Below are 23,828 nucleotides of genomic sequence, written 5' to 3'. Positions count from 1 at the left end.
TGAAAGTTAGAATTTAACCAACTTTATAGAAGGAATTCTAACTCAAAGGCAATCAACAGGGCGGAGTGAGTTCTAGAAGTTCTATTAGTGTTGTTTGCTGAACTAGCAAGTTTTAACTGAAATAGAAGACGATCTAGTGCTTTCGCGCGCAGCTTCTCTTTCCTAATATTTGCCTTTGACTATTGCCTAGGAAATGGAATCTGAAATATAAATTAGCAAATAATTTACGCCACTTTTCAGGTTTTCTGCATACAAAAAGAAACATTCCTATAATCTGAGGATAACTGCATTATATAGTGACTAACTTGGGCGCCACGTAAGCCGAGCGGTTAGAGGCTAGACCTGCGAAGCTATTGTGGTACTGGGTTCGATTCCCGGTCTTAGTCCTTGGATTTTATTTAATGGTTAATAAAAAGAAATTTACAGTAAAGTATGCTTGCTAGTCGTCTCCGTCCACGACACCTAATTGGTAGTAGGACGTTAAGCCCCGCCTGAAAAAAATAGGCGATTACTTTACTTTACTTTTTTAGTGACTAACTTCCTTAGTGATAAACCCCGGCAGTCGGAGATTACCTCCTCTAATATCAACACACCCTTTCATCCTATGCCTTCCTCAGGCTCAGGGTGGCTTCCTTTATCCATCTCTAAAGCTCCAGGTGAAGGAATGAATTAATCCTGGCTGAGGTACAAGTCCTGGGAACTACCAGAGGAAGTAGACAAAATTATTGGCTTCCACTTTCTTCAGTTACACGAATGAACAATTCTTTCTTTAAAAAATATTAGCATTTTTCCAGGGTACCAAGAGACATTTCAAAATCTCTCGGTGAACCAGTGGAAAACTGTTCCAAAAGTTGTAGATCCAGATGTTTACATTGGGTGGATTAAAGTAATAGTTAGCCCAACTCTTTGGGAAACCCCAAAAAAGAGTATAATCCCTATGAGAACGTACTAGTTCCGGTTGAGTTTTCCCTAATGGGATCTTCCTGCGATTGTTCGTGGTCAAAGTGTTCGCTTATATAAAACACCCACTCGAAACTATTTTCAAAACATCATTTTATTTCCGGCTAGTATTATATACTAACGGCTATTTCCGGTCTGATATTGAACTTGATGGTAATACTTCCTATGACTGATATATAGCATAAACATCAATACACAACTGATGAATTATTTATAGACAAGATGGTGGCTGTAACGTTAACCACTATCTGTAGCTCCAACTGTCTGTGACATCCAAGAAGAAAGGTAGTAGTAATCCCCCTGGGAATGCCGCTGTCTCAGCAGGAGGTGCTGACTGATAGATAGATTATCACTTGGAAAACTGGTAATACTTAGGATTAGTTCAATATCCTAGAATTTTAAATCGATCAAGTTTTGTATGATTTGATTATCTTGCCTGCGTATTGATTGTTGGACATCGTTAATTCAATTTTTCTAAATTGGGAACCAAATGATTCTTGTCCGAATGAAGACTTCATTGAGCTCCTTGTCAATAGCTCTTACACTACTGGGCACATGTATTAGGCATACACAGTGTTGCATAAAACAGTCATTGAACAAAATTTTAAATCACTACTTTCTAACACTGTTAATTCAAAATGGAACGTTCTCCACTAAATCCAGTACAATAATTGGGCCGTTTATTTAATGAATGGTGAAGCTGAACATTTATCTGTAATAACAGTTAGTCAATGAAAGACGTAGGAGTAGTTCATTCTATTTTTAGCGACATTTTGGCTTCAACGAAAATAACCCAGCCGAAACTTAACTTATTGTATAAAGTAAAACCCATTAACAAATAACTTGGCCACACAGCTGAATAAAAGTGCTAACCAAGTGAACAAAGGCATTTAGCAGAGCAACCGCATTTAGGAGCTAACAAAGCTCGTTCCAGGAGGAGTTTATCCCACTTTATTCGGTTCTAAATAATTTAAGCTAGTAAGCTTGCCGTGCACGAATGTACCAGGTTTGCCACAGCTTCATACAGCCAGCCTCTGTTGCTTTGTCGCATTCTACTAATCCAGCTTTACAGATATGTTTTGCGGGTATTGTATGTTACTTAATGTAGTAATAAATATTCTAAAGGCGTTCTGTAATAACTTAAAAATAGAAATAAAATACCTTTTACAATTGAATTAACAATATAAAGTAAAGTAAAAGTAATCGCCTATTTTTTCAGGCGGGGCTTAACGTCCAATTACCTATTAGGTGTCATTTGAATTAACAATATACCAATCAATTAACCAAGAATGTTTCGTAAATACCCACAATGTTTCTGTTTTGAGTTTGTAATACTACTTAATTGAGCAATATTTCATAGAGTATGAGAATTAATTTGGGAAGGGAGACTACTGGAGTCCAAAGCGGGGATCCCGGGTTCGAATCCAGCTGCTGGCCTTTATATTTTTTTTTCTTCGGAGCTTCTTACAACTCTCTGTCCGATGACTAACTAAAGAACACTGTCTAGAAAGCGGCAGTGCACTGAAAAAAGCTCCGGGCGCCAATAACCTCAGATGTTGACGCGCCTTAAACCAAAAAAAAAAAATACAGAATGTATAAAATATTTCCAGGAATCAATCCGGGTGGAGTGTGAAGGGACATTCATGGAACAGGTAGAGGAGTTTAGGTACCTTGGAATCTTGTTTAGCCGGGATGGCAGAATTGATCAGGAGGTGCTGAATCGGGTTGGGTGTGGTAATAAAGCCTACTACGGTCTGATCAGGAATACTGTGGTCGGTAAAAAAGAGGTCTGCAAAAAAAAAAAAGTGAAAATGACCGTCTTCAAGACCGTCCTACTTACCTCTTCTTCAGTATGGGGCAGAAGGTCGTGGACTATGCTGGACTAAGCATGCAAGCCGGGTTACAGCTGCCGAAATGAGATGAAATGAGAGGTCGAAGGGAAAAAATTAGAAATGAAACAATAAGGAGCAGCTTAGAGATACAACCCTTCTTAACCAAGTTGGAGAATAGGCAGTTGGGATGGGTTTGGCCACGTCTTCAGGAGAAGTGGAGAGGAGAAGATTAGGTGCTTGATGGAGGCCAAATCAGAAGGCCGTAGACCAAAAGGCAGACCAAGATTGGGCTATTTGGATTACATCGGGCGATTGGCGCAAAAGCGAGGTCAGACTAGGTCTTCTATCCAGAAATTGGCAAACAACAGGGAAGAGTACATCCATTGGTTAAAGGCCTAAGTAAAGCTCGACGCTGAAAGGCATAAGAGCGAAGACAAAGAAGAAGATAAAATATTTCTATGTCCCAATTATCCAATAGTAATACAACAACATTGGACAACAAGAGACACGCCTTAATTGATCGTAGTTCACAATTTGGGAATTTCAGTTCCCCAAATTCTCAAAAGCACTTCATTTTCGTTCTTCAGAATCACAAGTTCTTGCTGCGCTTTGCAGGAAATAAGAAACCAGACTAATTGGTCCAAATGATACTTCTTCCAGTAGAGCATTCAGTAGCGATTTAAATTCATTCAGAGATGGGAGGTGGGATAATTTACTGTTAGAGTCATGGTTCATTGGGAAGAACAACCCCTATTCTTGGCACCAGCGTTCGCTGAAAGGTCTTCTTCGTCTAGGGTCCGAGTATTCATCAAAGGGTGGTGCCAGTCTTCAGGTAGCTGTATTGAATTTGAACCTTATGCACAACAAAGTGTATATAAGTGCAATCAGTCATTTTCCTAAAAAACATTAGTGGAAGAAAGTCGTTGGCCCTGTGGCCTAAGACGGCTATCCGTCTTAGTTCGCTCGCCTAAGGCAAAGCTCATCAAGTTTTGTGTTATTTCATAAAAAATGTAAACTAATTAGAAATTAATTTACCCATCTACTACCGAGCAAACTTTGCTACTATTGGTAAAATGAACAATGGAATTTTAATTGCTATTTACGCTATCAATATTGCACAAATGGCGTAGCGAACTGAATTAGCTACCGGAAACTAAACTTCCTTGCAATTTGTTCATTAAAATTGCAACATTCCTTCAAATAGTTTGACGAGTTTAGCTGTTTGGCTAGATCTCGAAATCAGGTGTATTGATGCTGCTTGCTAGCGTTGCATCAGAGTTCCAGCTTCTGTAATTCCAATTACAATGGACCAAGGATGGTTGGTTTTTGTATCCTCGTACTTTGTGAAAGTCGATGTTCAGGAAGTGATCTTTTTGACTGTGCGTACAAATAAGAGGTGTGGCTATTAAATAACGAGACTATGGCTGTAAAACATTTTATTTTAAATTTATACATATTTAGTTATTACCACCTTCAATCAATACACACCACTCCCCTATCCCTACAACGCTCCATGCGAATTTACCATTGTTCGAAACAGTGCTGGAAGTCTTTTTCTGTGAGCTCCCGCATGTTTTCATTCACAGCTTCAACAGACTGAAATCGTGTTCCTTTTAATGCAGATTTGACTTTGGGCGAACAGATAAAAGTCACATGGGGCGGCCAGGTCAGGCGAATAAGGCGGATGACCTAAAAACTGGGATGTTGTACTTGGCTAGAAACGTCTTGACAGACAATGCAGTGCGAGCCGGCGCGTTGTCTTGATGGAGAACACGTGACTTGTTCTTCCACAAATCGGGTCGTTTTTTCCTTACTCTTTCACCGGAGTTGAGCAAGCACCTCACGGTAGTAATTTTGATTAATTATAATCGTTATTTTCATCCGTATTGGACGTGGAAGGGCGACCCGGGCGGTCATCATCTCCGAAGTCTTCTCGGCCATCTTGGAAAAGCTTGAACCACTCAAAAACTTGCGCACGTGATAAACATTCATCACCATAAATCATTCTTTTAATAAAAGATAAGTTTCAGTAGCGGTTTTACCCAGTTTCATGTGAAATTTCACGACCATTCGTTGCTCTCTCTACAACATGTGTAGTATCATGTTTTGCGGCAAAACGAAACTAACACCTCTTACTCAAACACGTCAGGTTCCAGTCAGACAGATTTCTCTACAAAAACACGTGAGACGCTGCAATCAAAAGAGAAGGCTTTACGCTGTGCAGCTGTCGGTCGGTCGTTAGGATTTGGCGCATGCATAGTTCTTCTGTAGCAGCATCAGTCTCCTTATTTAATAGCCACACCTCGTATTGGCCAAACAAAGCTCAAACCGGAAGTATGGCTTTATTAAATAGATTTTATATTTTTCTTAAACATGGCGCCTAATCTTTTCAGTTTTCTTGCTCATTATGAAGATCTAGTCCTATAACTTAACATCTGATCTTAAAAATTGCGTAAAGAGAATATACAGCTTTCACCAAGATTATTCGAATAAGTTTTATTGGAATATTCATTTTTTTGTTTTTTAGGGCGGAAATCCTTCCACCATTTTGTTTCCAATCGATTCAATCGGGGCCAGTAATAACACACGATGTCGTATAACGTGTAATTTTCTCACTATTTTTGTTCTAAAATTAGCTCCTCTCCCCCTCTCCATAAAAGTATAAATAAATATATGTTATATATATGTTTAATGAAGACTACAATTGTCACTAAAATACAATAATAAGAATTTTGACGTCATCTGTGACGAATTAAACTAGTTTGGTCTTACGCCATGGTTAAAGCAATCATTTAAACTTATTTCTAGATATCGGAACTGATTTTATCGATCTTTCCCATCATTAAATGTTCATTATTGGCAGCAATAAAATCGATTTCGAGGTTTTTTTTTTGTCATTGACTGGTCTACTTACTGCAAACTTAGTTTTGAATCTGTTGAACCGTTTTTTTTTCTTTTACTTTTCAGGAAACGGTAGTATTACGAAGTGGTTAAATTGTCTTTTGAAGGACTTGCACGCTGTCTGTTACACAAATCTTCAGCTTTCTTTGGCAATTATTTTCACCTAAAGCCAAGACTTTGTCGGGCTTTCCTGGATATAAATTGAAGCCATTTAAATTGAAGAAAAGGTTTGGAGCAACTTGATTAAGTTAATAGCTTGTGAAATTGAAGTGAACAAAATACGAGTGAGCGTTTATGGCAGACTTTTTTTTTGTAACTTCCCCTTACGCTTAACTTCCCCTTACCCTTAACTTCCCCTTACGCTTAACTTTCCCTTACGCTTAACTTTCCCTTACGTTTAACCTCCTCTCACGCTTAACTTCCTTTTACTCTTAACTTCCCCTTACGCTTAACTTCCCCTCACCCTTAACTTCCCCTTACGCTTAACTTCCCCTTACCCTTAACTTCCCCTTACGCTTAACTTTACCTTACGTTTAACTTCCCCTTACGATTAACTTTCCCTTACGCTTAACTTTCCCTTACGTTTAACCTCCTCTCACGCTTAACTTCCTTTTACTCTTAACTTCCTCTTCCGCTTAACTTCCCCTTACGATTAACTACGATTTTTGAGTGATTCAAGCGTTTCCAAGATGGCCGAGAAAACGTCGGAGATGATGACCGCCCGGGTCGCCCTTCCACGTCCAAAACGAATGAAAATATCGATTATAATCAATCAACGTTACTACCGTGAGATGCTTGCTCAACTCCGTGAAAGAGTAACGAAAAAAAAACGACCGGATTTATGGAAGAACAAGTCACGGGGTTCTCCATCAAGACACACTGCATTGTCTGTCAAGACATTTCTAGCCAAAAGTACAACATCCCAGTTTTTAGGCCATCCTAGCCTTATTCGCATGACCTGGCCACCCCATGTGACTTTTATCTGTTCCCCAAAGTCAAATCTGCATTAAAAGGAAACACGATTTCAGTCCGCTGTGAAGCTGTGAAAGAAAAAGCGGCACGCATCATGCAGGAGCTCACAGAAAAAGACTTCCAGCACTGTTTCGAACAATGGTAAATTCGCTGTGGAGCGTTGTAGGGATAGGGGAGGGGCGTATATTGAAGGTGATAATAACTAAATATGTATAAATTTAAAATAAAATGTTTTACAGCCATAGTCTTGTTATTTAATAGCCACACCTCGTATGGCGACCAGAAAACCAAATGTAGCATTATAATACGACTTCCAAGGTTCAAGAGAAAGTGAGAAAAATAATGATATCTGTAATATTTATTTTATTTCAAAAAGAATAGGGGCATTTTGTAAAAAAAAAACGTCGTTGAGAAGAGCCGAGTGGAAGGAGGACCAACGAAATCCATTTTATATTGATCGAAAGGAAGGTAGGTAACGTCCTCTCGCTTCACCCGTTCAAGGCGGGGGTGAACACCCTTCTCCCGTTTAGCTAGCCGAGGAGCTTCCACCACTTGGACTACTCCCTGGCTATTCCTGAGTGTCTATAGCCGAACAGGAACTCTTTTTTTTTTTTTTTTTTTTTCTACCCGAAGAAAATGGTCCAAGTGAACTCACCGTTGAGATTCAGTTCTCAGCGTGCGTGTCCCGCCCACTCTACGTATCCTCTCTGCCCCCACCACCATCGCATAAAACTTTCCTCAGTACATGGACAGATTTTCCGCCTCATCATATTAACACCCACCAGCATGACGTACCTATTTTCCAACCTGTGAAGTTCAAACTACCACTAAAACCTCTTGTCTTCCTCATTCTCCGGTTGCTTTTCATCATCAACAACTTTTCACTCACCTTTGCTCTTCTATTTCCTGAAAGAAAAGATTACAAATTAAAAGAAACACAAATCTGGTGTGAAAACGCAGTAACTGAATTTTCTGAAAAGGTAGTTAACTTCACTTTTACACATTTTCATTGATGACAGAAGCCTGACGTCACAACTGTTCCAGAAACAAAAACAGATTAAAATAATATTGATGCTTGCCTAATTTTTACTCAATAAACAGAAACCGGATGTCAATAATGATACATTACAATGTTTTGTAATTTCCAGCTCAACAAATAACTGGTTATAAGGATAGGCACAGAAGACCTTTTCATGAATTAGACACAATCAATTAAATCTTTCAAGAATGATTTAGCAATCTGCAAAGAAAAGGGTTTTTTCAAATTTAAGTTCAGTGACTTGATGAATCAACTTGACGTAAAGGTCAGTCTATTCCATTGTGCCCCACCTAGTGTCAAGAGCGGCAATACGTATGCCTTGTAAAATGTCACATATCCGGGTCACTCTCTCTAGATTAACCTAAATAACCTAACACAAAATATGACATTTATACATTATAAATTAACGGTCGCACCATCGATGTTAGTTCCACTTCTGAGTAAGTTATCGATTTGGCTACAATAATTGATTTATTAAAAATGAATTTTGATTGACACTAGGTCCATCATGAAGATATTCTTCTGTGCGTTTGTAAGTTGTTTTGTCAATCGCAAAACTAAGAGCATATCTTAGAAGGGTTACTTTGTACACTTAGTGCATTGGACTTGGACGCAGAGTCCAGCTGCCGACTCTTAGAGTTTCTCTTCTTCCCAGATGCCCTTTACAGCTCCCTATCCTGTGATGGACAGTGTTGTCTGTAACGAGATAATACTATTAATGCTGTATGAAACTACCGCTGTATAATAAAAAAAAAAAAGTATCTTAATTTTAGGCTTACAAACAACTAGGGTTTGTGAATGATTGCAGAATATGTTTTATTTTAATTAGGATGTACCTAATTTTGATTCTATTGAAGAATTTTGTAGGAATAAATCTGTTAAGTTGAAAATTACATCAATTTTTGAAGCATAAATTTTTATAGCATAAATTGATTCTTTATGAAATACCTACGGAGGAAAAAATAGTAAAAAAATTCTAAACTATTGTTTTAATAGAAATATTTCACATTAAAAATCCTAATGGCGGATCGTACACGGGTCTAGTGGGCGTGTACACTGGCCAATAGAACCGTAGGTAGGTGGGAGTTAACCTTGCTCAAATTACACGCCCACATACCGCTTCTAACTTCCACCATTAAGACTTTTTAGGCCTAAAATGTTTATGAAAAATGTACTCTAGAATTTTTTCCTATTTTTCCCTCTATAGGTATTTAGTAAAGAATGAAATTATGCAAAAACAAGAATAAATTATTTTGAACATTTAGTTTATGTTTCACCAACAACTACGTTCTGTGAATGATTGCAGAATATGTTTTATTTTAATTAGGATGTACCTAATTTTGATTCTATTGAAGAATTTTGTCGGAATAAATCTGTTAAGTTGAAAATTACATCAATTTTTGAAGCATAAATTTTTATAGCATAAGTTGATTCTTTATGAAATACCTACGGAGGAAAAAATAGTAAAAAAATTCTAATCTATTGTTTTAATAGAATTTTAATAGGAAACAATTAATTCCATAGATCTATAAGAATTATAAGAATTATTACATCAATACTTCGGTCAATTTTTAAATAAATTCAATTCAGTCGATATGTGTAATGACTTCTAATTACATTTATGCGCAAATTATAATGGATTAATACATTTGTTAATGTTTGTGTTGACGTAATTTTATTGATTATGACGTCATTAAAGGAGTTACATAATAACTGGAATGAGGCGCCATGGTAGCCGAGTGGTTAGAGGCGAGACCTGCAATGCTAAGATGTATTGTTGGTTTTGTGGGTTCGATTCCCGGTCTAGGCCTTGGATTTTATTTAATGGCTAATAAAAGAAATTGAATAGTAAAGTATGTTTACTAGTAGCCTCCGTCCACGACACCTAATTGGGTAGCTGGACGTAAAGCCGACCTGAAAAAATAGGCATTACCTTACTTGAATAACTGGAATGAATAGGGATTTTACTTTCTATTACTTCTTAGACCTATTGTGCCCCTAAAGGCGCCAGATGATAACCCCCCTTTCAGAGAGGGACTCATCCCAACTCACCCAGGCTCTCTGGAGAATTTCCAGGACGCCGGCAGTTAGGAATAGCCAATCCCTGTAGGCTACTCTCCCGTGCCTTCCAATATTTTGAAGGAAACTTCCCCAAGCCTCTTTTGAGAGCTTATATTCTCTGAATCTGGGTAAGTCTAGAAATAGGGAGAGCCGGCAGATAGGGCTAACACTACCCCCAAGGAAGGTATATCTTTCTCCGCTACCTGGTAACTATAGGCTTTCTGGATTAGTCAAATGCACTTCCATTCCGTTCTGGACACAATCACCGCATTCTATTCAAGTTTTGACACGCATGGCTACGTCGATTGGAATGGGAAAGTGCTACGAAGATAGAGGAGCCGTATTCAGGGATATCTCACTCTCTAGTGTCCTATAATCCTTTCCTTTTCTCCATGCACTTTCCGTGGAAGTTCTGTGGAGGGTCCCTTTCCCCATCTTTTTTAGCAAGAGGAAGGATAGCGAGATTGATCAAGCTATTTATCTTAATTTTTCTTTCCTTCGTAACAAAAGGAAAACTCGGATGAATTCCTATTAGAATATCTGAACTAGAGCCTGGATTTTTGTCAACTGGATCTTAGAATTCACGAGGTCGTCCAACAGTTTCCATTTCCATTGAGCGTGATCAAAAAAGAAGAAATCACCTTCTTAGAGAACTATTCTACACAGATTTACTTCCAAAATTTCCCAGTTTTATAGTTTCACGCTGTGAAGTATCGCGTTATGTCAGACTTACTTAATTAGTTTGCTCCGGAAGTACCCAGTTTATGAGCCCGGAAGTATCACGGTAACGGTCTCAGCGAATTCCCTTTTACTTGCCGTTCTTATTTAGAACCCATCTAGAACCAGAATATTTGCAGCATTTTCATTGAAGTATGGGAGAAGTCATTTCGCTCAGATTTTTGTGATTGGTTAGGGGAATCTCTTGTAGCGCTTTGATCTGCTGAATAAATACAAAGGTGGTGAACTGTGAAGTCGAAAAGGCAGCCTGTGCGTTCCCATAGCAACTGCTTCTATCATTTTCTCACTCAACTATAGTGATAAATTAATACCGTATATATATATATGCTCGAAATGAAGTGGTTGCAAGCACGATAGGATGGAGTGAGTGTGCTTGAAATGGGGCAGGTAAGCACTAAACTTAAGCACAAAGCAACACCCTCACTTAGACTTAAGAAGCGCCTTCCTATTCATTTATTTGTAGAGCTACAGAAGATGAACCTGCGCAATGGAGTGCCACAGCTCTAAAGGCAGGCTTCTCAGTCTATATTGACACAGACTTAACGAAAAGCCTTATTATATTTTCTGTTTTGGTTTTGTTATTTAGTAAAAGTAATGGTTCTGTGCTTATTGATCGTTCGTCCAGAGATATTTAAATTATTTGTAATGAACTAAAAAACCTTATTTGAGGTTTAGAGAAATTTTCAACTTTAGGTTTGTTGTAAGTCGAAATAATCTTTTACCAAAATTGAGCTCGCTGAGTTTTGTTTTTTAAAAAAAATCTCCCACTCCTCATAATGGATTCTGTGAAACATTCTTCCTTCAACAGAAACTACAAAAACTTACCAAAACCACTGAACAGAATCTTAACGTTCTCCGTAAGCCATAGCCTTCTAAATTCTTTATATAAGAATGTATCTATTACAATTACATTTTATACGGCGGACTAATGAACTGTTAGAACACGTTTTTTTCCCCAGCTGCAGTTTTTCTTTGAACGCTCTTATTTGCAGCATCCCTAGGAAAATCTTCTAGGTACAGTCTCACCTGGCACCATTTGGCTGCACATTAGACTTTCCGAGATCGCCCGAGCAAAGCACTCTGTAAGCACAAATAAGCAGCTTACCGTTTCTTAGGCATCTCGTTATCTGAATAAATTCATTTCTCTTCCCAAAGGAATGTTCAGCATTCATTGCTTACCGGCTTTAGACAGAAAGTTAGGTTTCAGGTGACTGCAAATCAGCTGAGAACGGAGTTTAAAGAAACTTATTGAAACCATCTTCTAGGGAACCTCACGTAGAGCGGAAGGCAACCGTACAAGCTAATTTTGTCGCCGGAAATGGAATGGAGGAAATTGCTATTAAAAAAACAGATCACAATTGATTGAATCAATCTGAATAGGCTTTGTAATGTCACACAGACATCCCAGTAGAACTCCCATTTCTTAATAGAAACCCAATCCCGGTCCCAGGACTCATTTCCACGCGGACAAACACTCAGATCGAATGTATGAAGGTAGAGAGCGTTGGAGGGAAGATAGATTGTAAACGATGTTAACAAAAAAAGGAGAAAAAAGGGCAGTAGAGATTTAAAGGTTTAGATCTCTCAGTGACTGTAACCTTTCCACCTCCAGGGCGACCCTACCAAAAAGGAAAAGTACTTCTGTGAACGTCAACACCAGTGTTAGCGACCTAAGTAATGTTGTCCTGAGTAAACATGTTTTGGTCTCTCTCTCTCTCTCTCTGTCTGTCCGTCACAACTTGTACCTCTCTTTCCGGCATGAAGCTCTTTCCGCTTCAACTAAAATATTCCAGCAACGTACGTAACAAAATATTTGAGTAATTGTTCCTCTTCAAACTACAAAGAGAAGCCTAAATTCTCAGCCACCATCCTGGAATGTCCGTCAGCTGTACTCGTATTTAATTGCCTGTACAATGTCCTAGATGGCTGGAGGGGTGTGGAAAGGTAACAGTTTTCTTTGTTAGTTTTCCTCAAAATAAATAAGGCCTCGGTGAAAAATTTCTAGGCTAAGCTCAGCTTTAGTTGGCTTTTTGATTTTCAGTAGTATCTCTTACCACCGTAAGGGGGCAGTTGAAGTTAATTCTCAAATTTTATTTTTCTTTCCTAAATCTGTAGGAGTGGGGAACTTCAGCCGGCAGGAAAATAATTCTATCATCTTCCTGTAAAATAAACATCGCTCTTCGTAAAAAAAAAGCTTATCAAATTAGAAAGAAGACCTCTGCTAGTATAATGAAATATCCAAAGCTGTACTCCTATCCAAACGGTTGTCTCTTTGAATTATTAAAAATCAATAGAACGTGTGCAGATAAACGAATTGATCAGCCCGCCGGGCTGATCGAGGCGCAATCGGAAGGGGTCGGTCGAGAAGAGGAAATGTTTTGTTGGCCACCCTGCTTTAAATCCACAATCCATCTACTTCTAACTACGATTTTATCTTCTTATTTGGACATCAACAGCCAGTAAGCAACCATTGGGTGAGAAGAAGAGCAATAATGGTTATTTTGAAAAAAAAAAGTTGTCTAAAAAAGTATAGTTTGTAATTTTATTTTTTTTTTAATCCGAAGTTCGCACTTATAGTAGTAGAGCTCAACAATATCTTTACTCAACTCCAGTTTCTGTGGCAGTCTTCTTGATGGACCATTCTCACCATACTTGAGATAAGTCTCTGTTCAGAGTAGAGGGCAGTGCTGCAGAACCGGTTTCAGCAGTCAATAGTCTCTCTGGATGCTTTAGTTTGTGTCAACGCTTAATTCAACTTCTCGTAACTGTTACCTAGTCTTGCCTTACATTTCCGAATTAAGTTGCTCTCGTCCAGCTAGTTCCAGCCATCTTTGTTTATTGAAATACGATCGAGAAACGAGGAAACATTATAGAGTTTAGGCAGATGGTTTCCAAGTTTTTGTCTCGTCTGGTTTTTTTCCGCAATAGCGGTAATCGCAAAACAAGATCTATTTGGCGGTTCTCGTGCGTTTTGTTGCAATGCAGCAATGGCACGACTTCCTTCGACTGGAGTAAGAATAATATGGTTCTCTTAACGCAAACCTTGGGCTTGGAATCTGAGCCATTATTATTGTTGGAGGGGGCGCACCGACTTTTAAAACCATTAGCCATTTTAATCCTAACTTAGTGTGAGTAAGTGATTAGTCGATTATAATTTAACTAACTATCGATAATTATCGATGATGAGCAACATGGCCTGACAATCAAGTTCCTCCTGCAGGTGACAACTTACTGAGACTTCAGCTGAATATTAAATTCCGAACAGCTGTTAACTATTGAGCTTTCATTAAACTACTATAAATTCTATGTTTTTTTTAAAGATATTAACTTCCGGAGACTGTGTAACCTTTCGTCAAGTTGAAATTCAACTAATTGATGACAAATTGTACAGAGGAGACATGTTTTGCTAATTCAATTAAGCACACTTTGTTGGCACCCACATTCTACGACAATCACGGACACTTTTAATGGAGTCACGGATAGAGCTTTTAGTGGCTGAGAATTTATCTTTTACGAAGCTCTCTCTCCTTCTTCAATCTGTTAATTTCTGAATTTAAATATTTCAGATACCTGTACGGCGCGGTGCCTTCATAACTAAACGACCAGGTAAGTTTTACTTATTTACCAGTTCATTATATTTCATTGAGATGTTTATTGGTCAGAGCATTTTATCAGAATAATTGCAAGAAAATCATTTATTTACTTTTAAGAGATGGATGTGGAAATCAAATGAGAAAGATTTAAAATTCCCGCAAAACTAAGAAATGAGAGGAAGTGGACATCCGCCGGAAAAGCTCCTGCCTAAAATGCAATTATAATATTTAAAAGGGTAAATTAACTTAAAGAAAAACAAACACTTGAGGTAAACATTCGGATGCCATTGTCCAGTTAAAGATATTGGCTCGTCCTTGCAAGTGAATAAAGTAACAAAACTAACCAGTTCGTGAATTAGGCAATTTCAAGGATTCAGTTTACCACATGAAAAAAGGAAGTGAAAATATTCATTTTATCTCTGCGAGGTTAACGAAAATTCATAAATAATTTTCCGAAATGTTTTTGCCCAGAAAATACAATAGCCTACCAGAATTTTTGAACAGGATGGTGAGATTTCGTTGTAAATTTTTCTTATGGCTCGAAATCACCTCAAAACCCTTACTTCCTGTGAAAAACTAATTTTAAACGTCGCTGTGATTGTTTTTTTTTTTTTTTGTTCAAAGTCACCACTTTTTATTGTATTTACGTCACCATATAAACGAGCTGTTCACAGTAATTGACAGGCTGAAATATTTGTTTATAGATGATACCCAGTTTTGGTAGTAAATAATTCACACAATTCTATTCACACAATTACCTCGTTGTAAATAATTTAATGGGGGATGTTCTTACTAGATATTGTGATAATAGTAAACGATCAACGTGAATTGTTAATGCTCTCGATTAACTAACTACCTAAACAACGATTGCTTAAACGCCGCGGAGTCTAGACGCTGCTGACTGGGTGGATACCTAGCTGCAATTTCCTGCGCTTCCGAGATTGTTGGACGAGGAATTATTAATTCTAAGGTCGTGATTTTCTCGGATAGTCAGGCTGCTCTACGAGCTGTAAGTTCTTACCAGGTCAACTGAAGGCTGGTTTGGGACTGTCTGGGTGCCCTGAAGGAAATTAGTGACCAGAATAAGGTCTTTCTAGTTTGGGTACCTGGTCATTCAGGACACAAGAAGGGAACGAAGTGGCAGATTTATTGGCCCGGGAAGGCTCTGCGGTACACTTCGTTGGCCCGGAGCCCTGTTTTGAGGTTCCGAAGTGTGTTAAATCTGCGGCCATTAATTTATGGGTGCAAAGTAGGTCTCAGAAATGGTGGCTCGCCACCACTTCGCAGAGACGGGCGAAGGAGTTCATTAGAGGCTATTCGCCGAGGCTGATTGCAGAATTCATTCGTCAAAGCCGTGGGGCTATAAGGGTAATTGTAGGACTATTAACTGCCCTGCAGGCTCAGAAAACACATACATCGCATGTGCGGATGATAGCCTGTGTAGATTCTGTCAGGAGGAGGAGGAGGAAACGGCACTGCACGTGTTGTGTCAGTGTGAGGGGCTTGTCCTGGCTAAGGATGTTACTTCTCGGGGGAGGAAAAAACCAAGGCCTGTGGAGCTTTAGCCAAGAGTCGCTCTCCGGAATTAAAAGTCTGATCAAAAGGACGGGCCTGGAGAGGGAGCTTTAAAATGAGGGGAGCCACAATAGATCCAAAGGAGTCGCAGTGGCGTAGGCCTTGAAGCCGCCCTAGTCTAGTCTATTCTAATACTCTCGATTAGCTAACTACCTAAACAACGACTGCCTAAACGCCGCGTAGTCTAGACGCTACTGGGTGGACACTTTCCTTGGACCGTCCTGATATTCATATGCTTGGGTGGTGATAAGCTGTGATTTCTCCTTATTTAGTTAATGGGGGTACACTATGCTGCCATCAAAACACACGCTATGCTGCCCTCTCACAACTGGTGCCAGCTGAGACCACTCACAGCATCCCCAGATGCCGAAACCACTTACATTTTGTAGAGATGTTATAGAAAACACGGAGAGATGGAAGTTATGGACGACCACTTCCCGTTCAACTCAAATTCCGCCCTAAAGACATTCTGTGAGAATACTCTCCCAAACTAAAAACAAAAAGTGATTGGCAGCCAGCGTAAAATTTTCCTCTAAAATCTGGTATCTACCCAGTCCCTGCAAGGGAGCATCGGGAAAGAGTAGCGTGCAAGCATACATACGACACCAAAACGACCCTCCTTCATTGAATTAGAAGAATAGATTCTTCTCCAACACCAGGTAATCTTTACCTCTAGGGGAAGTTAAGCTAAGAAGTGGCAAGTAGGGACAATTACTCCCTTAAGCGAAATGCTCTCTTCAGTTCATCTTAAGTTAAGTGAAAGTCGAGACAATCCAAAAGCCCTATTTTCAATCGCAAAGTAAAAACAAGAAGGATTTAGGTAAGTCCTTGCACCGACTCTATTAGCTCAGAAGAATGGTCGGGTACTAACATTATTACCAGCAGTATTAGCCTAGTGGTAGCAGTTTGCCTGCAGGAATCTCTGGAAGCTGTAGCGCAACGTGCGGGATTTAACGTCAGACGTTGTGATTTTTGTAGACAACTTGGCGAAATATCTCTACCGAGCTTGATGTTCCGCGGAGAGCATTGCCTCTGAAACAAAGAGAGGGTGGCTGATTTTTTTGCGAGGGAAACTTGAAAATTTATCTTGCGAGATATACCAAAAAAACACAAATGTTATTTTGGATAAAGTATTTGATATCAATCAAAAACAATAACAAGAAGCAAGAAAAACGATTGTTAGCGTCGCTTTCACCTCCAGATAAAGAGAAAAGAAACAAAAATAATGATTTCTGTGAAAAAAATTGAAGTGAAAATGAGTCTGTCAACATTCATATTGTTGGCAATGATTTGGGTGAAGCTGTGAATGAAAGATGCGGTTAGATTGCCGACAAACTGTAACTGATCTTCTTAAAACCTACTGGTGTCAACTTTGATTTGTTTTTTTTACTCTTTGTGCTAGTCTTTTCCTTCTCTCATTATTCAAACGGCTTAGGTTCGGTAATTACATTTGTTATTTCTATATTAACACATCGCAAAAAATAATAATAAAAAAATAAAATAATAATAATGATAATAATATTAATAATAATAATAATAGAGGGAAGAGATTAGCTAAGCGGTTAGCGTACTGGACTCCCACGCGGAGGTCCCGGGTTCGAATCCAGCTGCTGACCCTTAGATTTTCTCTTCCTAGGAGTTTCTTACAGATCACTGTCCGGTGATGGACAGTGTTATCTGCATCGAGAGAACACTGTCCGGAGGCCGGCAGTGCACTGAAACCTTAGATGTTGACGCGCCTTAAATCATTACAAAAATAATAATATCAATATTATTTTCAGTTGATTAGAAAAAACTTTAAAGAAAAGTTAACCTTTTCTGTCAAAGATTTTATCGATCTTTAGCATCTTGTTTTTTTTCCTTTCTCTTACTTTGCCAGCAATAAGAGAAATGGCTTCGAGTCAAATTGTTAACATCGAAATTTCACCAGAAATATCAGTTCATCTGGGAGCTCTAAAACTTTATACATTGGGAAAGTATTCCGACTGTAACTTAACGCTCAAAATGCAAGTATTTACAGTAACTGTAACTTTTCACTTTTTAAAATTTCGAAACCAGGGTTTGTTTTAGCAGATGGTTCTTTCCGGTAGCTCAATATTCTTGAAACCTTATAAATCTCCTTGTTGCTACCGAGCTGTAGAAAACCTTCTTTTCAAATTAATTGCATTCTTTTCAATTAGTTTGATTAGTTGAAATAGAATCAGATAACAATAATGCTTTTCAAAAGCAAATATAATTAAAGTTCAAATTGATAATAAATCAAAGCAAGGGGAGGATATATCATTGTTATATTGGAGTGGTTTCAGGATGTATTCCGTGATCACTTCCTATAAATAAATGGGAACGCATTGATCGTACGTACAGTTTTATTAACCTAATACAATATGGCTTCGTTCTAGCTGCCGGGCGAGGTTGCTCAACTGCTTTTGTTTGCCTCCCCCCCCCCCGCGCACACAATATATAATCCTATTATATATGGATTGGGGCTTTGCAAACAAAAAGGTTACTGTCGGAAACCCTGTTCTGCGATTATTAAAGCTGTAGTGTTTGGAATCCATCTTTCTGCACAAGTGAGAGGTTCCTATGAAAGCTCATTTTGAGCTTTTAATCGTAATTCACCAAGCGGAAGTGGCAGTGTACTGAATAGGTACTTCAAATTTTTTGTCTTACACTAAGTACGCGTTCAATGCTGCGATGTACTGAAAGTATTGTTCTTTACGTAGTAAAAGTCTCTTTAGCGTTTCTCCTTTTAATTGTTAATAGTTTCCAAGTCTTAGCGTTTTTGTACAGTACACTACACCGCAAGCGAACTGTTCGATCCTCGAAAAAATGTTGCGGCCCCTCGCTTATAATTTAAACAGTTTGATCTGGTAGCGCCGCCTGTCTACAGTTGGCAGAACTGGTGAAGAGGAAGGAGAGGGGGGCTCTAGCTTGTGCCTGGGAGTTTTGAGCCAGTTGCCCCGAGGCTTCTCTTAAGAACAGTGGTCATTGCGTCACTCTGTGTGTGTGTCTGCTGTCTGTGCGCTATTAAGTTTAGCTAAGCGTCGGTCGGCTTGCCTTGTATCGTTCTAATCAACTGACTTTCTGGTCTCTTATACAAAGTCAAGCTGCGTATATGTTTATTTGTTAATGTTATGTTACTTAGTGTAAATAAGTCAAAAATCTCTCTGCCCTAAGTCAAGTTATGTATATGTTTATTTGTTAATGCCAGGTTACTTAGTCTAAGTAAGTCAAAAATCATTTGTACATTTATTTTAGTTATTGCGCCTTGGATCATGATCTGTATGGATTGTAAGGCAAGTTAAAAAATAAAATTTTATTGTGTCTGGTTACTCTGGATAAGTTATTCCTGTCACCCCTTATCCCTTATTTTATTAACTTTTCTTTTACAGCTCTCCCATTTTATTTCATTTAATTGTCCCCTCCTTTCCAGAAACTTACACGAGCTGTAAACTCTATTCTGCACAACTAGATAAGGTTACAGTGTAGAACAGGATTCTTACCGTTCTAAGAAACACACACGGATTTTAGGGTAAAGGTCGGGAAAAGTAGAGCAGATTCTATTTGGACGTCACGCCCACCTTCTAGAAAATAGACCTGGAAACGGAAGTGCTCACATCACGATAATGGGCCAATGATCACTTATACCCATCACCACCAACTCAAGCACATCACTTCCAGCATGCAGGTAACTCCTGGTTACTCTTCTTTACAAAACCCGAATGTTTGAGGAGAATGCGATCAGCTGTTTTGTAAAGACATTCTATTCTTAAGCACAGGTTCTTGTTCTTAGTGTTTCCTTGATAGAACCTTTTATCCCTTAAGGATGTTTAAACTCTTTCAGCAAAATTCAGTATCTCTACAGGAAAAATTACTAACAATGCAAGTTTATTCCCTTTATACAGCGCTTAAGAAGTGCATTCCTTGGAGAATATTCCAAAAAAAGAAAGACATGTTGACCATGAGAGCACGAAATTTATGGAACTTAAAAAAAATTGTGTTTAAGAAAATTCCCAAAAAACAGAAAAACAAAAACGGAAGTTCTAGTTGGTTGCTTCTTGCCCAAAAGCTCACTATTGATTCGAAATATTGAAACAGAACTTTCAGCATTTTGCCATTGTTGAAGTTATGCTACTCAACCACCCACATAGATCAATTTGTAATAACCTCAATTTTGGACCCATCAGGGACCTCAAATCGGATATTTCCAGTGAAAAACTGATAAAGAATCTGCGTTATTACAGTAATAGAGTAAGAAAATGCAAACATTTTAATGTTAATTGCTTGTTTTTTTGGTTCATCTGCTTCCTTATTCTCGTCTTCCATTGTTAACGCTAAATCATGCTTGCCGAGCTAATTCGCACCTCCACCACCTTCTCTCAGTCTTCTTAATTATTATTTCTCTGTCTTTTCGTAATTATTTTTTTATAATTACCATCTTTACCCTTTTATCATAGAAAAAAAATGTAGCAGTCAGGTTTTTTTTGTTTTTTGTTTTAAATTCTCTGCTTTTTGGGAGGGGTATTTCTTTTTGAAATATTTTTCTTGAATTACTTTTTCACCTGCAATAAGCGATAAATGGACGGCGCAAGGACTGCAAACCCAAGGTTTGATAAAAGTTTAATCTATAGGATTATTTTTTCCAGGAATTGAAGGTTTAAAAGGATATAGCTTTGGAAATAATCCTTCTATTAGATTCTGGTCACCAGTTAAGCTGGTAAAGTCGGATAACTTATGCGTAATGCGTTAAAGTCATTTAATAAAGATTTAATTTGAGGGGGGTGTTTTGTATTCAAGAGTTGTATGCGTGAGAAAATAAATAAAAGAGTTTCAGGAGAAGAGGCCCTCGGTGGTAGATTTTAATAAAGAACACTATTCGGTGTTGATGAGCCATGGGTTATAGGGCGAGCTTCGCTTCTTTTTTCCCTTTCGGCTAACAGGGATATTTATTAGTAGAGGTTTTTTGCAATGGTGGTAGAACTGCCAACTAAACAGTTAGTATCTCCACACTGGCCTCGCTATTGAACTACATGTTGTTCCAGGGGAAGAGGATATCCCCCGCCGGCTACTGATGCTACTGCCGACAACATTGCTGGCCTACCCCGCCCCCCCAAGCCAGTAGCATTCCATTGGAAGCCAGCCCTGATCTGGGCTGAATGGAGAACGGGTGGAGAGCATTCATTCAGGTGGTGAACTCTAATAATGGAGAGAAGTTTCCGCCTAATGGGTCCTGGGGATTGGCCAGATGGACAGACAGAGAGAGGAGCCTGGTTCCCTCTTATCGGTGCCCAATTCGAGTTGGGGTCCACGCATACTTTCATTATGCGAGTAATACAGGAACTGGCCTTTGTTTTCCATTTATGAACAACCCCCTCATCCAGTTGGTATTTCTTACATCTGGTCGTTCTTTCTCCCTAACATCATCATCTCCTAACAGGCTGAACCTTCACCATTTCGAAGACAATTCTGTTTTCCTAATGTTAAAAATAATTAACATCAGCTTTCAGGTGTCTTTACTCTTGGGGAAAAATTTAAATTCTGACTAAAACTTCCACAGAATTTCTGTCGCTGGAATTACTTTTCTTTTTTTTCCAGCAATCGATAAATAATGAGGGAATCATTTATAATGAACATTTATGGCCAGGTAATTCCGTTCATTATCAGAATAATTAAATTTAAATTATTAATTAATGTAGGGGGGTCTCGCAGCCCTGTACTTCATTCGAGCAAAAATTATAATTAGTGTAGGTAAATTTAAATGTATTTGATATAGGAGTGGCAACACTGTTGAGGGTGAGTGTGAGAGGGGTGGTGAGAGAGTTGAGGTAGCGAGTGACGCTCCTTATGTTATGTTATGCTTTATGTTAGCGTTTATGTATTATGTTATATGTAAGTGAATAAACCAAACTTATGTTTAATTGTGTTTATTTCAACCATTAAGAAAAGTATTTAATTTTGTTTTAGTTTTTTCTCTCATTTTTACTTTAGAAATAAATGTTTTTATCGATTGAAATAAGAAATAAAGAGGTAAATATTATAACAATAATGGAGGACTTAGACATTAAAAAAAACTGACATAATTTCGAAGGCTGTATAAACTTAGAGGTCAGTCTCAGTATTTAACTCATTAGCAGCATTCCTGATCCACATACTGAATCATTTCGGACATAATGGCTCCCGTCACCAGTAACTATGATTATCTTATTGCACAACACTTCTACAGTATTTAAATTTTCGACTGCCCTCTCTTTGGAAAACGATGTCATGTATAAACTAGAGTTCAATGGCACATTGAAAATGGAGTCCATGGAAATTCGCCCACCACATAAAGATTTCATTATTCTAACCACCCAGTCAGGCTTACCAAATCTTTCAACTTAGTCATTTTTGAAACCAAGTACAGAGTCACTACTTCCTGCTAATGTTCCATTACAGAGTCACGTGAGTCGTGAGTGTAGCTAAGAGTGTTTCCATCCCGACGCTTTGTACTAATTGAAATTCCACAATGTTACCCTTTATAGGTTAGGTTATTTACTATTTGAATCAAAAAAATGTCAAGAAAATTATAGCTAATCAAAAAAAAAAGAAAAGGGAACATCAATACTTGGCAGAATCAATATTTGATTTGCAATTAATGTACAAAAAATGGATGTTTGTTTTACCCCAATACATGTGGAGTAAAAAAAATCGTTCAACGGCTATTCTCGATTCTTCAGATCGATACATATAATTGCAGTATCATTATTTGGGATGACCAAACCGGTGGCCTGCCTTGAATAATTTTATAGCCCAAGAAATTCATCCTAATTTTAACAAAATTTCTTTATTATCTCTAAAATGGAACTGGCTGACTTGTAATAATCAACTTGAAACCTATTTTTAAAATATCAGAATTAAAATAGATCCTTACCAACTGCTGGGTGACAAAAGAGAATTTTTTCTAAATTTAAGAAATCTGCCAGAAAAAGTTGTGACATATTCGGTTCTACTTTCAATTAAATTAAATTCAAAGCGAATAGTTTTTCCGAAAATGAATTTTACCTAACATTAATCACGCTAGAATTTAGAGGATCAAAATTTGCAACATTAATTATTTTGTCCAAAAATTCGCGCATTGCGATCTACTTGCAAAAGATAAGTGTAAGTGTTGAGAAACCCATTACTCAAGCTCACTAATTATAATTAAGTATTATTCGTTTATTTCATTATTACTACGTATTATATTATCCATGTTTATATGTATGAATAATAACAAAATCAATAGTACCTAATAATTGATTGCGAATTAGTCGATCCAATCCGATTGATTTGCCAACAACATAAGCGCGAGATATTAGAAACAAATTACACATTACCAATTTTTTAACCTCAAACCTTGTTCGTTCTAGCGAAAACATCATTTAGAATATTTGGAAATGATTGAACATTTTCCATAACAGTTTGCATTGACCTTGTTTTCAACAATAATTGTTGTTTGTGGCATTCAGAGTCACTCCATTTCCTGTGTGACCCGGATATTGAAACTTGTAGCTAATCATAGATTTCTAATTATGGGCTACTATTGTCACTTTCTCAAACTCCTAATAAGCGGAAGTACTGCGATCGTGTTGAACTTAAAAAAAATGTGTTTTTTACCGGAAGGATAACATGTTTTGAGGTTATAATTATTCAGCTAGCAGCTTAAAGTTCTCTCAGGTAACTTCCGGTTTCACGCTACTTTCGCTTTAGATTTTGAGGCTAAAATATTTCTTTGAAGCGAAGTATTTCAGATGATCTCAAAAAAATGTTGTTACTGATTTTCTTTGAACTAAATCTATTATTTATTAAGAGGATAAACACATTTGTTAGATATCAACGTGGTTATTTAGATTTTAGAATTCATTAGTGAAAAGATGCTTTGCAACAGATTCAGCGAACAGCCGGAAGGAAGTTACACTTCTCCAGAATCTTGACTACAGCGAGGAAAACAGGTTGAGTCAAGTTGCCAAGAAAAAGAAATCTCACAGTAATTGGAATGATCAGTGAATAGAGAGAAGTTGGGGGTAAAAGTTAAGAGAGTGCTGGGACCAGCTGACGAGCCGGCGGAAGCTCAGCGACGGAAAGCAGCCTGCCTTGTTAACAATTCATAAGGCACCACCCTCCTGCGGGCAGTCCTTA

The 23,828-nt window shown here is 38.1% G+C and overlaps 1 protein-coding gene across 5 annotated transcripts in view; it reads left to right on the top strand.

Annotated features, from left to right (window-relative positions):
• Positions 1–23,828, top strand: part of smog (G-protein coupled receptor 158 smog) — a 93,079-nt gene that overhangs the window by 31,579 nt on the left and 37,672 nt on the right. For 4 of the 5 annotated variants that reach the window (XR_012459765.1, XM_074132457.1, XM_074132458.1 and 1 more), the window contains exon 2: positions 14,070–14,109. The exons of the other annotated variant lie outside the window; for it this stretch is intronic. The gene's annotated coding sequence lies outside the window, so the exon portion shown is untranslated. The remainder of the gene's footprint in view (positions 1–14,069; positions 14,110–23,828) is intronic. 5 annotated transcript variants of the gene reach the window in all.

This window comes from Rhodnius prolixus, unplaced genomic scaffold, assembly GCF_049639745.1.
Source record: "Rhodnius prolixus isolate KJV_2025 unplaced genomic scaffold, Rpr scaffold_4, whole genome shotgun sequence".
In the NCBI taxonomy this organism is placed as follows: Eukaryota; Metazoa; Arthropoda; class Insecta; order Hemiptera; family Reduviidae; genus Rhodnius; species Rhodnius prolixus.
The sequence above is the reverse complement of the archived record's forward strand: the minus strand, read 5'-3'. Positions and strand labels throughout refer to the sequence as shown.